General features: G+C 42.5%; 1 long non-coding RNA gene across 1 annotated transcript; it reads left to right on the forward strand.

Annotated features, from left to right (window-relative positions):
* Window positions 1-6144: 6144 nt before the first annotated feature.
* LOC138526605 (uncharacterized) lies at window positions 6145-6734 on the forward strand. Its single transcript, XR_011283652.1, has 3 exons — window positions 6145-6207; window positions 6291-6416; window positions 6673-6734. It is a non-coding gene; the product is annotated as an uncharacterized lncRNA (long non-coding RNA).
* Window positions 6735-10294: the final 3560 nt, after the last annotated feature.

Here is a 10294-nt window from a genome sequence, read left to right on the forward strand (position 1 = left end):
TTTAAGTACATTGTGATATTTAAAGAATATTTATTAAGCAACAATGGTCAACATTACTAACTGCATAGTGAAGTAACTCATCAAACTGGCCTACGTTGGCCAAAATGGTGGCCCATTTTCATTTGCCCACACTAGGATTTTGCATTTTTGGTACAGGCATTGCCCTATAACCCAGTGGCCCCCTCACCCATTATGGAGGAGCTAAGGTGCCAGCCCAGTGAAACAGTGAGCACTCCTTCAGCTGCTTTTCTCAGCTGAGGGAGTGCTCCTGGGCTGGTTGAACTATCAAACATCGTTTTCCTTTGACTGTTCAGTTCAGTTCCCGAGCCGCACATGCTCACTGAGCCATGCAAAGCTGGGGCGTTTTGCTTTACCAGCATTGCATAGCTCATTGGAAATGCTGGCTGGGGCACTGCATGTCTGTATGTGCGAGGGGGAGCCCCTGCCCCTCCTCGCACATACAGACAGAGCAGCCTGGAGCATGGTGTTTCTGCACCCACACGCAAGCCAGTGCAGAAGGTACATTTATGTTCATTTTTTTTTTACTTAAACATGTTTATGGATGCATGTATGCTTGTGTTATGAGTGAGTGTATGGTGATGGAGGCTCATGTGAATGATAGAGTGATTGCTGAATGTGCAGCCCCTTGCATACGCTCATAATCATGTTGATTATGTTAGGCTCAGTGGGGCCCAGGGGACAGGGATGGTATCTTTTTACTGGACATCTATAATAGATGTCCAGTAAAAAATGTCATGCCTGCCCCTGGGCCCCCCACAACAATTGCAAACTGTTTGGCTATTTACCCATTTTTTTTAAAGTATGCTCTACACCTATGTTGGGAACAGGATGGGGGGAGCACAGGGACTGTGGTGGCAGCACGATGGGCGGGAACCATGGGATAGTGGTGGGAGGAGAGTGGAGAGAGTCCAGGGTGTGGGATGGGATGGGATGGGGAGACACCATAGACTGGGTAGGAGTGGGATGGGGGAGCCCAGCGACTGTGATGGTGTGCAATATATACTGTCCATTTGGCATTTTTGGGGGGTCCCAGCCTGCCCAGATTTTGCTCAGGGGGGCCCCGGCCAAAAGAGTTTGAAGACCACTGGTGTATGGTATCTTTTTTTGATTTCCCAGAGTTCAAATCTGAAGTTCAATTAATTCTTTCTCGCTTTCGATTACAGTTGTGTCGCTCATTCCAAATGCTTCATACAATGTTCCCTTTATACAATGTTGCTGCTTGCAACCATGGTTCAAAACACAAGCTGATTCAGTATCAGTCTCTCTGACTCACCAGCCGTGTTGCTTTTTTCGGATGCCACTTTGCTGTAGGAGCCAAGGACAGTACCACAGCGGCAATCACTCCTCCCTGCCTTGGTTATCGATGTGGGAGAGCCCGCGACACCTCCAACACACTGGGCCTCATTACACGGAAGGCGGTAATGGTTAACGGCCACCGTTAATGATAACGGTGACCGTTAACCATTACCGCCTTACTACGAGGTCCCTTAGCGGGTTGGTGCTTTAACGCCTGCCTTTTGCAGGCGTTAAAAACCAACCCGCTAAGGGACCTCGGAGCTAATTACGGCACCGCAAAATTGCGGTGCCGTAATTAGCGCCTTCCCCATTCCCATAGAGCCCTATGGGGCAGAAATGGGAATGGGGAAGGGCAATGGCGGAAGGGGGATTTACCGCCCCACCAACCTTGGAATGGGGCGGTAAATCCCCTTTCCGCCAAGGCGGTGCCGGTAATTTACCAGCATGGTCCAGGGTGCTAATAGCACCCTGGATCACCGCCTTCCGTGTAATGAGGCCCACTGTGTAAGTTTGATCAGCCTTAGTTCCTAGTCTTCGCTTTTTTTACTTTCCAAGGCTCATGGAAGTAACAGTCTTTATAGTTCATGGGTGCTTCCCTTCTAGCAACCCTCTCCGGTCTCGCCGTCTTCCTCCTTGTATTAAACTGCCATCTTGGAACTGCTGTTTTCTCGTGTGTTTTGCCTCGCTCAGAGTGTGCCTTTGTGCTCTGCCTTTTATCCATGTGGGGAAGTATGATGGAAGTCAGTTGTGTGTGATGATCCGTAATTGCCTGACCTTGCCTGACCATGATGTTGGGACATGTCAGGTATTCTTGTGTTAGTTGTCGCTCCCGGTGAACTGTCCGTGAGAAAATGATGGTGTGGGGAAAGGGGCGGGGGGATTGAGTTCCTAGGTATCCTACCGGGTAGGATGCAGAAAAGGTGTTACAGGGTAGGGGATACCGCATCTTGCCATCTGGTGTCCCACTTCCACTCCCCGAAGACCCCTCATCCAGGTAATCCTACCGCACTGGTCCACCCCCAGGAACTTGATCCAAAAGCGATGGCCATGTCCTGGCCACCTGTTTGACAGGCCCCTGGGGACTACTGGGTGAGACAACATCAGGTTTCTCACAGATCTCAACCGAAGGACCAAGCATAAGCTCAGTGCCAAGCTGGCCTCTGCACTGGCCACTGGACGGGGGTCACCAGAGGCGAAGCAGCTGACTCCATATGAAGAGGCCTCAAGTCAATACATCAGCATTCAGCAGGTGCAAAGCATAGGAGGTGCAGAGACCTTTGAGGACACATCTGATTAGTGACATCTGTGTGCATCGTATGTGCGGACTATCATGGTTGACCCACCCATATATGTGCTGCAGTTCAGCTGGCTGTGGTTGGCACCCATCCATGGGCAATGCATGTTTGCTACCGAGTAGACTTCTGTCACATGTACTGCATAGTAGGAGGTTGCTGTGTGGTTCACATGTGTGGCACATGCCAGTGTGACAGTACACAGCATGCTGGCTGGCCTCCACAGCTGTGCCAGTACTTGCATGCAGGGTTTCAATATCCAATTATGTGTAAATAGCAAGACCCCATGACGTTCACCCTTGACATGCACAAATCACCCACAGGGCGCACCTCTGTGTCACGCCAAAAAAATGCAAGAGCCACGTGTATCAATATTTGCAAAATTCTTGTGGCCTGTCTCTTTGCATTGTACATCAAGCACATGCGATATATGTTGAACACACATATCATTTGTTGCTGAGTTTCATGTTTGTAATGTCACCTGCTCTTATGGGATGCCTTGTCAGAATGCATATCCAAGCGGCTTGCCATGACACACTGTGGTGTGACCAGCATGCTGGGGCATCAGTGAACACCCTGTGTAGCAGGCGTTCTGTAGATGCAACTTAACTTGCATATTGTAAGGTTTAACACTAGACGGAAAATAGTGTAAAACAGGTGATAGTGGGTCATCATGACCCATTGTCGCAGGAATGGACAGTATAAACCAGCCACTTGGTGTTTACATTGATTTTTTCCTACAACCCCTAATTCAAGAAACCCCTACTTATACTCGAGACACAACTCATTTTTTACAGAAGCTTAACAATATTACTTTCCAACAGGATCATCTGATGTTTACTATAGATGTCAAAAGTCTATACACTTCTATACCACACGACCTTGGAATTGAAGCAGTAGAATGGCTTTTACTTCAATCACCGGATGTTCGAGCCCAAAAGGAATTTATTCTAACCCTTCTGCAATTTATTGCTGAAAATTCTTATTTTCAATACCATAACCAGTTTTTCCTTCAAGTCTCTGGTACATCCATGGGCGCAACTATGGCGCCGACTTACGCCAACTGCTTTATGTACAAATTCGAGTCGGACCACATTTTGAACAAACCGGAATGGAAGAAGGATATCTACATGTGGACTCGATACATAGATGACATTTTTGGCATTTGGACAGGCACAGATACAGCATTTGATGACTTCTTTGAGCACCTTAATAACATTGACCAACGAGTTCAATTCACTAGGGAATCATCACGGGACAAGATTACGTTTCTAGATGTACAAATAATAAAGAAAGACAATGGTTATAGTACCACCCTTTTCCGGAAGCCAACTGATCGCAATAATCTGTTACACCGCCTTAGTTTCCATCAGCCTAGCTTACTAAGGAACCTGCCATTTAGTCAACTTCTTCGAGTCAAAAAGATTGTAAGTGACCCAGAGGATTGTATTTCACAGCAACTGGCTATGAAAGAGAAATTTCTTGCAAGAGGTTACCATCAAGAAGAACTGGATTCTGCAGTTGAAAGGGTCAACAGTCTTGACCGTAAAACCTTACTATCCACTCCTAAGAAACCAACAAGGGACCTTAAATCACCAGTATATGTATCAAAATTCTCTACCCAGAGCAATAAAATCAAACAAACAATTAAGAAACACTGGAACATTTTCAAAAATGACATAAGAGTACAAAACTTGTTTTCTGAATTACCTGTGTTTGCATACCAGAGGAGTAGGAATCTCAGGGACGAACTTGTACATACAAGACCTCCATTGAAAAAAATTATCACACAACGCACTGGTACGTTTCCCTGCCTACACTGCATCAATTGCAATTCTGTCATTAAAGGCAATGTAATCTTCCATCCACGCACAGGTAAGAAGATCATCCTCAAGACATTTGGCACATGCGACACTGCTAACATCATATATGGCATTAAATGTCCTTGCGGAAAATACTATGTCGGCCAGTCAACTAGAGCAGCCAAAATCAGATGGAACGAACACCGGTCATGTATCCGTAATTCCAACCCTAATTCGGCTGTAGCTCGCCACTGGGCCTTGAACAATCACAATCTTTCACAGATTAAGTTTCTGATTCTGGAGGTACTCACAAGAAATAATCCTCATGAAGATTTAGGTCTGCGCCTCAATCGCAGAGAGACATTTTGGATTGATAAACTCTGTAGTTTGGTCCCGAGAGGTCTGAATGAGGAGATCAATTACCACTGTTATATTTGATTGTGATACTACTGTTTTGCCTGTGTTAAAGGTGTATGCTTTGCCATGTTTTCACACATAAGGGTCTCTACTGTTCCTCTTGTGACTTTACTGTTTCTACTGTTCTTTCTGTGCTTGAGTTGTATACTTTAACATGTTTTCATACATAGGGGTCTCTTTGCCCTGTGCTCTAATTATTACTTTTTGATTGCATTGGCTACTCTATATGATGCTCAGAGTAATTTGTGAAAGATGTTCTGAACATTTGGATACTGTTTTTTTACATTTCCACATGTTGACAGCCGTTGAGCTTAACTTGTTCGAATCACTCTACCTCATGTAGCCTTTTTTGCTTTATTTTCTTAATTATTGTCTGGCATATGTTGCCTTTTGTCTAATCATGTTTGGAGCATTCTAGTAACAGCCCTAGTGCATGTCCCGGACGTATGTCTGGGACCCAAGGTGCCGCCCCTGGGCGACACCTTACGCACTGTGACTGTACTTCAACTGCTCATCTACGTTTGAATAGTCTTACTATTACCTTAGCTTAATTTCGTTATGTCTTGCTGTCCAGACAGCTTAAAGACCTGTGACAGTATTTTTTCTATCTTTACTACTTTGTTACTTCATATATTTATTTGGAATTTTGTCATTACAATTATGGGCACCCATTGGTGATGCCCCATAAATACTTCATTTTTAATTTTTGTGGGCCCTGGCCGACTTTACAACAGTATTCGTGACCAGATAGCCATAGTACCTGTGACAGTATTTTTTCTATCTTCATTATACTAATGTTTAATTTTTTTTTCGGATTTTATCATCACAGTTATGGGCACCTATTTATGATGCCCCATAAATACTTGGTTTGACATCTTTGTGGGCCCTGGCCTATTTTACATCATTATTTGTGACCACCTGCATAAATCCATCACTACTACTTTGTTTTTTCATAATTTTTTTAATTTGGGAATTTGTTATTACAATTATGGGCACCCATTTGTGATGCCCTATAAATACCTCATTTTTTATTTTTGGGTGCCCTGGCCGAATTTACAGCAGTATTTGTGACCAGACAGCCACAGGACCTGTGACAGTATTTTTTCTATCTTCATTATTGTAATGTTTAATTTTTTGGGGGATTTTATCATCACAATTATGGCCACCTATTGATGATGCCCCATAAATATTTGGTTTGTCATTTCTGTGGGCCCTGGCCGATTTTACATCATTAATTGTGACCACCTGCATCTCACAGAAACGAGGTGGTCACATGCTAAACAAAAGAACCGTTAGCTAGACAACGGCTTCACACTGCAGTCTGTGTCACTGCCCTGCAGCTGCACAGTGGAGGATCGTTTCTCTCTGTGTATTACAAGGTAAGAATCTGATTACAATCCTTCTCTTTGACCAAGTATGAGTGTAAAACACAGTATCTAATTGGATCTTTTATGATCCACAGATTGGTTTCCTTGTAAGCACGAGTGGATTTTCTCCATGCCTTTGTGCATAATGTCATTTACAACCCACTGCTGAGTGGGCATGAACGCAGGACGTTCTGTTTTTCACCACTGACCACACCAATGAGGTAAATCCACATCTAATATTCTTTGGTTTCATTTATTTACCTTATAAACCACTTACGGCATTTTTCTTTTTCTTTTTTCTTTTTTCTTTTTTGCTCTTGATATTTACCCATGATGTAACATCTACTGATTGGTATGTTTCCTTTCATTCATTTTTTTCAATGTATGTTTCGTTTGAATTGTCACCATTATATGAATTTATGTCACATACTTGCATTTGTTATGTTATATACTTGCATGCTGGACTTATATAATTAGACTCGCCCTGATGAAGGAAATAATTTCCGAAATGCATTGGCTTTTTTAGTCTAATACATGTGGATGGTGGCAACTGCTTCCTCACTAAGGATTATTAGTGAGAGCTTTTTGTTTGAATTACTATGGATAAATCATTTTTGATATGAATCAGAAAGACTCATCTTCCTTTCTTTAAGAAGTATGGTATATTATGGATACTTGAACATATTGTCGTGAATCTGATATAAATACGTGCCCATCTTGGGCCCTATATGAGAGCGGTTGTGTGACCCAGTATTATTACTTGGTCTCCAGCGTGTGTTGCAATTATAAGTCCGGGTGTCTCCAGACTTGTCACAGCCAGCTCCTTTTCAATTGGATGTATATTCTTTTTTGAATTATTTAATTTTTACTTGAATATTCTGAATATTTTTGAATACATGGTGGTGCCCACTCTCTTCTCTGTTTGTTCCTTTTTTTCCCTCTTTGCGAGACACAAAACAGTGGAGGCACACCATTTTTACTACAAAAAATGTTTCACTCAAAGATTTACTACACCAATATGTCATTTGAAGACATAGAAGGCCTTTCATCTAAATGTGCTGAGACCTTAGGGTTCTCTTCAGAGGAAGCAACCGCGATCCTCGAACTTATTAGTGAGACGACAACAGGTGCACATGGGACAACACCAAAAGATCCAGCAAAGCGGATAAAACAACTAGAGTATCTGGTACGCAAAGAAATAAATAGGAAGCTTCATGCAAACACTCTGGGGCGCTACTTTAAAAACCAGCGAATTCCAAGGGGACTCCGAGTACAATTACGCCCAACCCTTTGTAAAGAAAGCAAGGAATTAGTTCGCAAGTGGGAGGCTATCCTAAACAAATGTTCATTAGACCTGATCCTACTTACCATCCAGGAACTCGCAAAATACTTGGTTACTTTGGGTACAGAAATTCAAGAGATAGAAAAGGAACTAGTGGCTACATTGGGTAAAGAGGAATACGATTCAATTCTTCTGGATATTAATACAAAACTTGAAGAATACAAAACTGAGCTTGAACAAAAGAAAGTTAAGAAATTTAAGCGCGACACATACGACTATATTAATGATGAAGTGTACACATGGATGGAGAAATATGGTCCAGTAGCACCAAAAAAGCTCTATAAATACCCATCCGACAAACAATCATCTGATAACACCTCTAGTTCAGACTCAGAAGTACAGAGAGATTCAGAAACACCAATTGAACAAGCACTTGACAACCTCAACCACACAGCGAGCTCCTCAGCACAAACATCCACCGCTGTTTTTTTAGGCGCACGGCCCAAAGAACCCTCAGGGGGAGGAGGAAGCCTAAGACCCAAACCTCAAACACGTCTACAATTAAGGAAAACTTAGTGATTAATATCTCAGACAGAACTCTTACTAAACAGGAAGAAGACACATTACAAAAAGGTCTCAGTTTTGTTCCGACCTATAGTACAACATTGTTCAACAGTAAGATAGAACTCTATAAATTTGTAAGGAACCTTAAATTGAAAGTGTTCTTTGAAGAATTGGAAACATACGATAAACCTCCCAACATGCCTGATTTCCAAGAGTTTAGGGCTAAAAGTGGGTTCATACCTCCCATCAGTGTCCCCTCTATCGATATTTTTCAGAAACTGGTCACTCGAGATCTTGAACGGATCAATTATCGAACCCCGCCACACAAGAACTTGAAACCTCACGAAATGAGACTTATTAGAGATCTCTACAGCGACACCAAAATCCCTATTCGCCCTGCAGACAAAGGAGGTGCCCTTGTCATCCTTAACACTACAGACTATGATTCTGAGTGCAGTAGACAACTTCAAGATCAGACCACATATGCCACTCTAGATCATGATCCAACTATCTCAATCAAACAGAACTTAGTTATTCTGCTGGACAAAGCACTCGAACTAAATTGGGTAAATGAACATACACATAAGTTCCTGCTCAATGAACATCCGAGAATTCCGAATTTCTACACTCTGCCAAAGATTCATAAGGACCCTATCAAACCCCCTGGCAGACCCATTGTCACAGGAATGGACAGTATAAACCAGCCACTTGGTGTTTACATTGATTTTTTCCTACAACCCCTAATTCAAGAAACCCCTACTTATACTCGAGGCACAACTCATTTTTTACAGAAGCTTAACAATATTACTTTCCAACAGGATCATCTGATGTTTACTATAGATGTCAAAAGTCTATACACTTCTATACCACACGACCTTGGAATTGAAGCACTAGAATGGCTTTTACTTCAATCACCGGATGTTCGAGCCCAAAAGGAATTTATTCTAACCCTTCTGCAATTTATTGCTGAAAATTCCTATTTTCAATACCATAACCAGTTTTTCCTTCAAGTCTCTGGTACATCCATGGGCGCAACTATGGCGCCGACTTACGCCAACTGCTTTATGTACAAATTCGAGTCGGACCACATTTTGAACAAACCGGAATGGAAGAAGGATATCTACATGTGGACTCGATACATAGATGACATTTTTGGCATTTGGACAGGCACAGATACAGCATTTGATGACTTCTTTGAGCACCTTAATAACATTGACCAACGAGTTCAATTCACTAGGGAATCATCACGGGACAAGATTACGTTTCTAGATGTACAAATAATAAAGAAAGACAATGGTTATAGTACCACCCTTTTCCGGAAGCCAACTGATCGCAATAATCTGTTACACCGCCTTAGTTTCCATCAGCCTAGCTTACTAAGGAACCTGCCATTTAGTCAACTTCTTCGAGTCAAAAAGATTGTAAGTGACCCCGAGGATTGTATTTCACAGCAACTGGCTATGAAAGAGAAATTTCTTGCAAGAGGTTACCATCAAGAAGAACTGGATTCTGCAGTTGAAAGGGTCAACAGTCTTGACCGTTAAACCTTACTATCCACTCCTAAGAAACCAACAAGGGACCTTAAATCACCAGTATATGTATCAAAATTCTCTACCCAGAGCAATAAAATCAAACAAACAATTAAGAAACACTGGAACATTTTCAAAAACGACATAAGAGTACAAAACTTGTTTTCTGAATTACCTGTGTTTGCATACCAGAGGAGTAGGAATCTCAGGGACGAACTTGTACATACAAGACCTCCATTGAAAAAAATTATCACACAACGCACTGGTACGTTTCCCTGCCTACACTGCATCAATTGCAATTCCGTCATTAAAGGCAATGTAATCTTCCATCCACGCACAGGTAAGAAGATCATCCTCAAGACATTTGGCACATGCGACACTGCTAACATCATATATGGCATTAAATGTCCTTGCGGAAAATACTATGTCGGCCAGTCAACTAGAGCAGCCAAAATCAGATGGAACGAACACCGGTCATGTATCCGTAATTCCAACCCTAATTCGGCTGTAGCTCGCCACTGGGCCTTGAACAATCACAATCTTTCACAGATTAAGTTTCTGATTCTGGAGGTACTCACAAGAAATAATCCTCATGAAGATTTAGGTCTGCGCCTCAATCGCAGAGAGACATTTTGGATTGATAAACTCTGTAGTTTGGTCCCGAGCGGTCTGAATGAGGAGATCAATTACCACTGTTATATTTGATTGTGATACTACTGTTTTG

This window comes from Ambystoma mexicanum, chromosome 7p (genome assembly GCF_040938575.1).
Source record: "Ambystoma mexicanum isolate Mex_15411 chromosome 7p, UKY_AmexF1_1, whole genome shotgun sequence".
Classification (NCBI taxonomy): Eukaryota; Metazoa; Chordata; class Amphibia; order Caudata; family Ambystomatidae; genus Ambystoma; species Ambystoma mexicanum.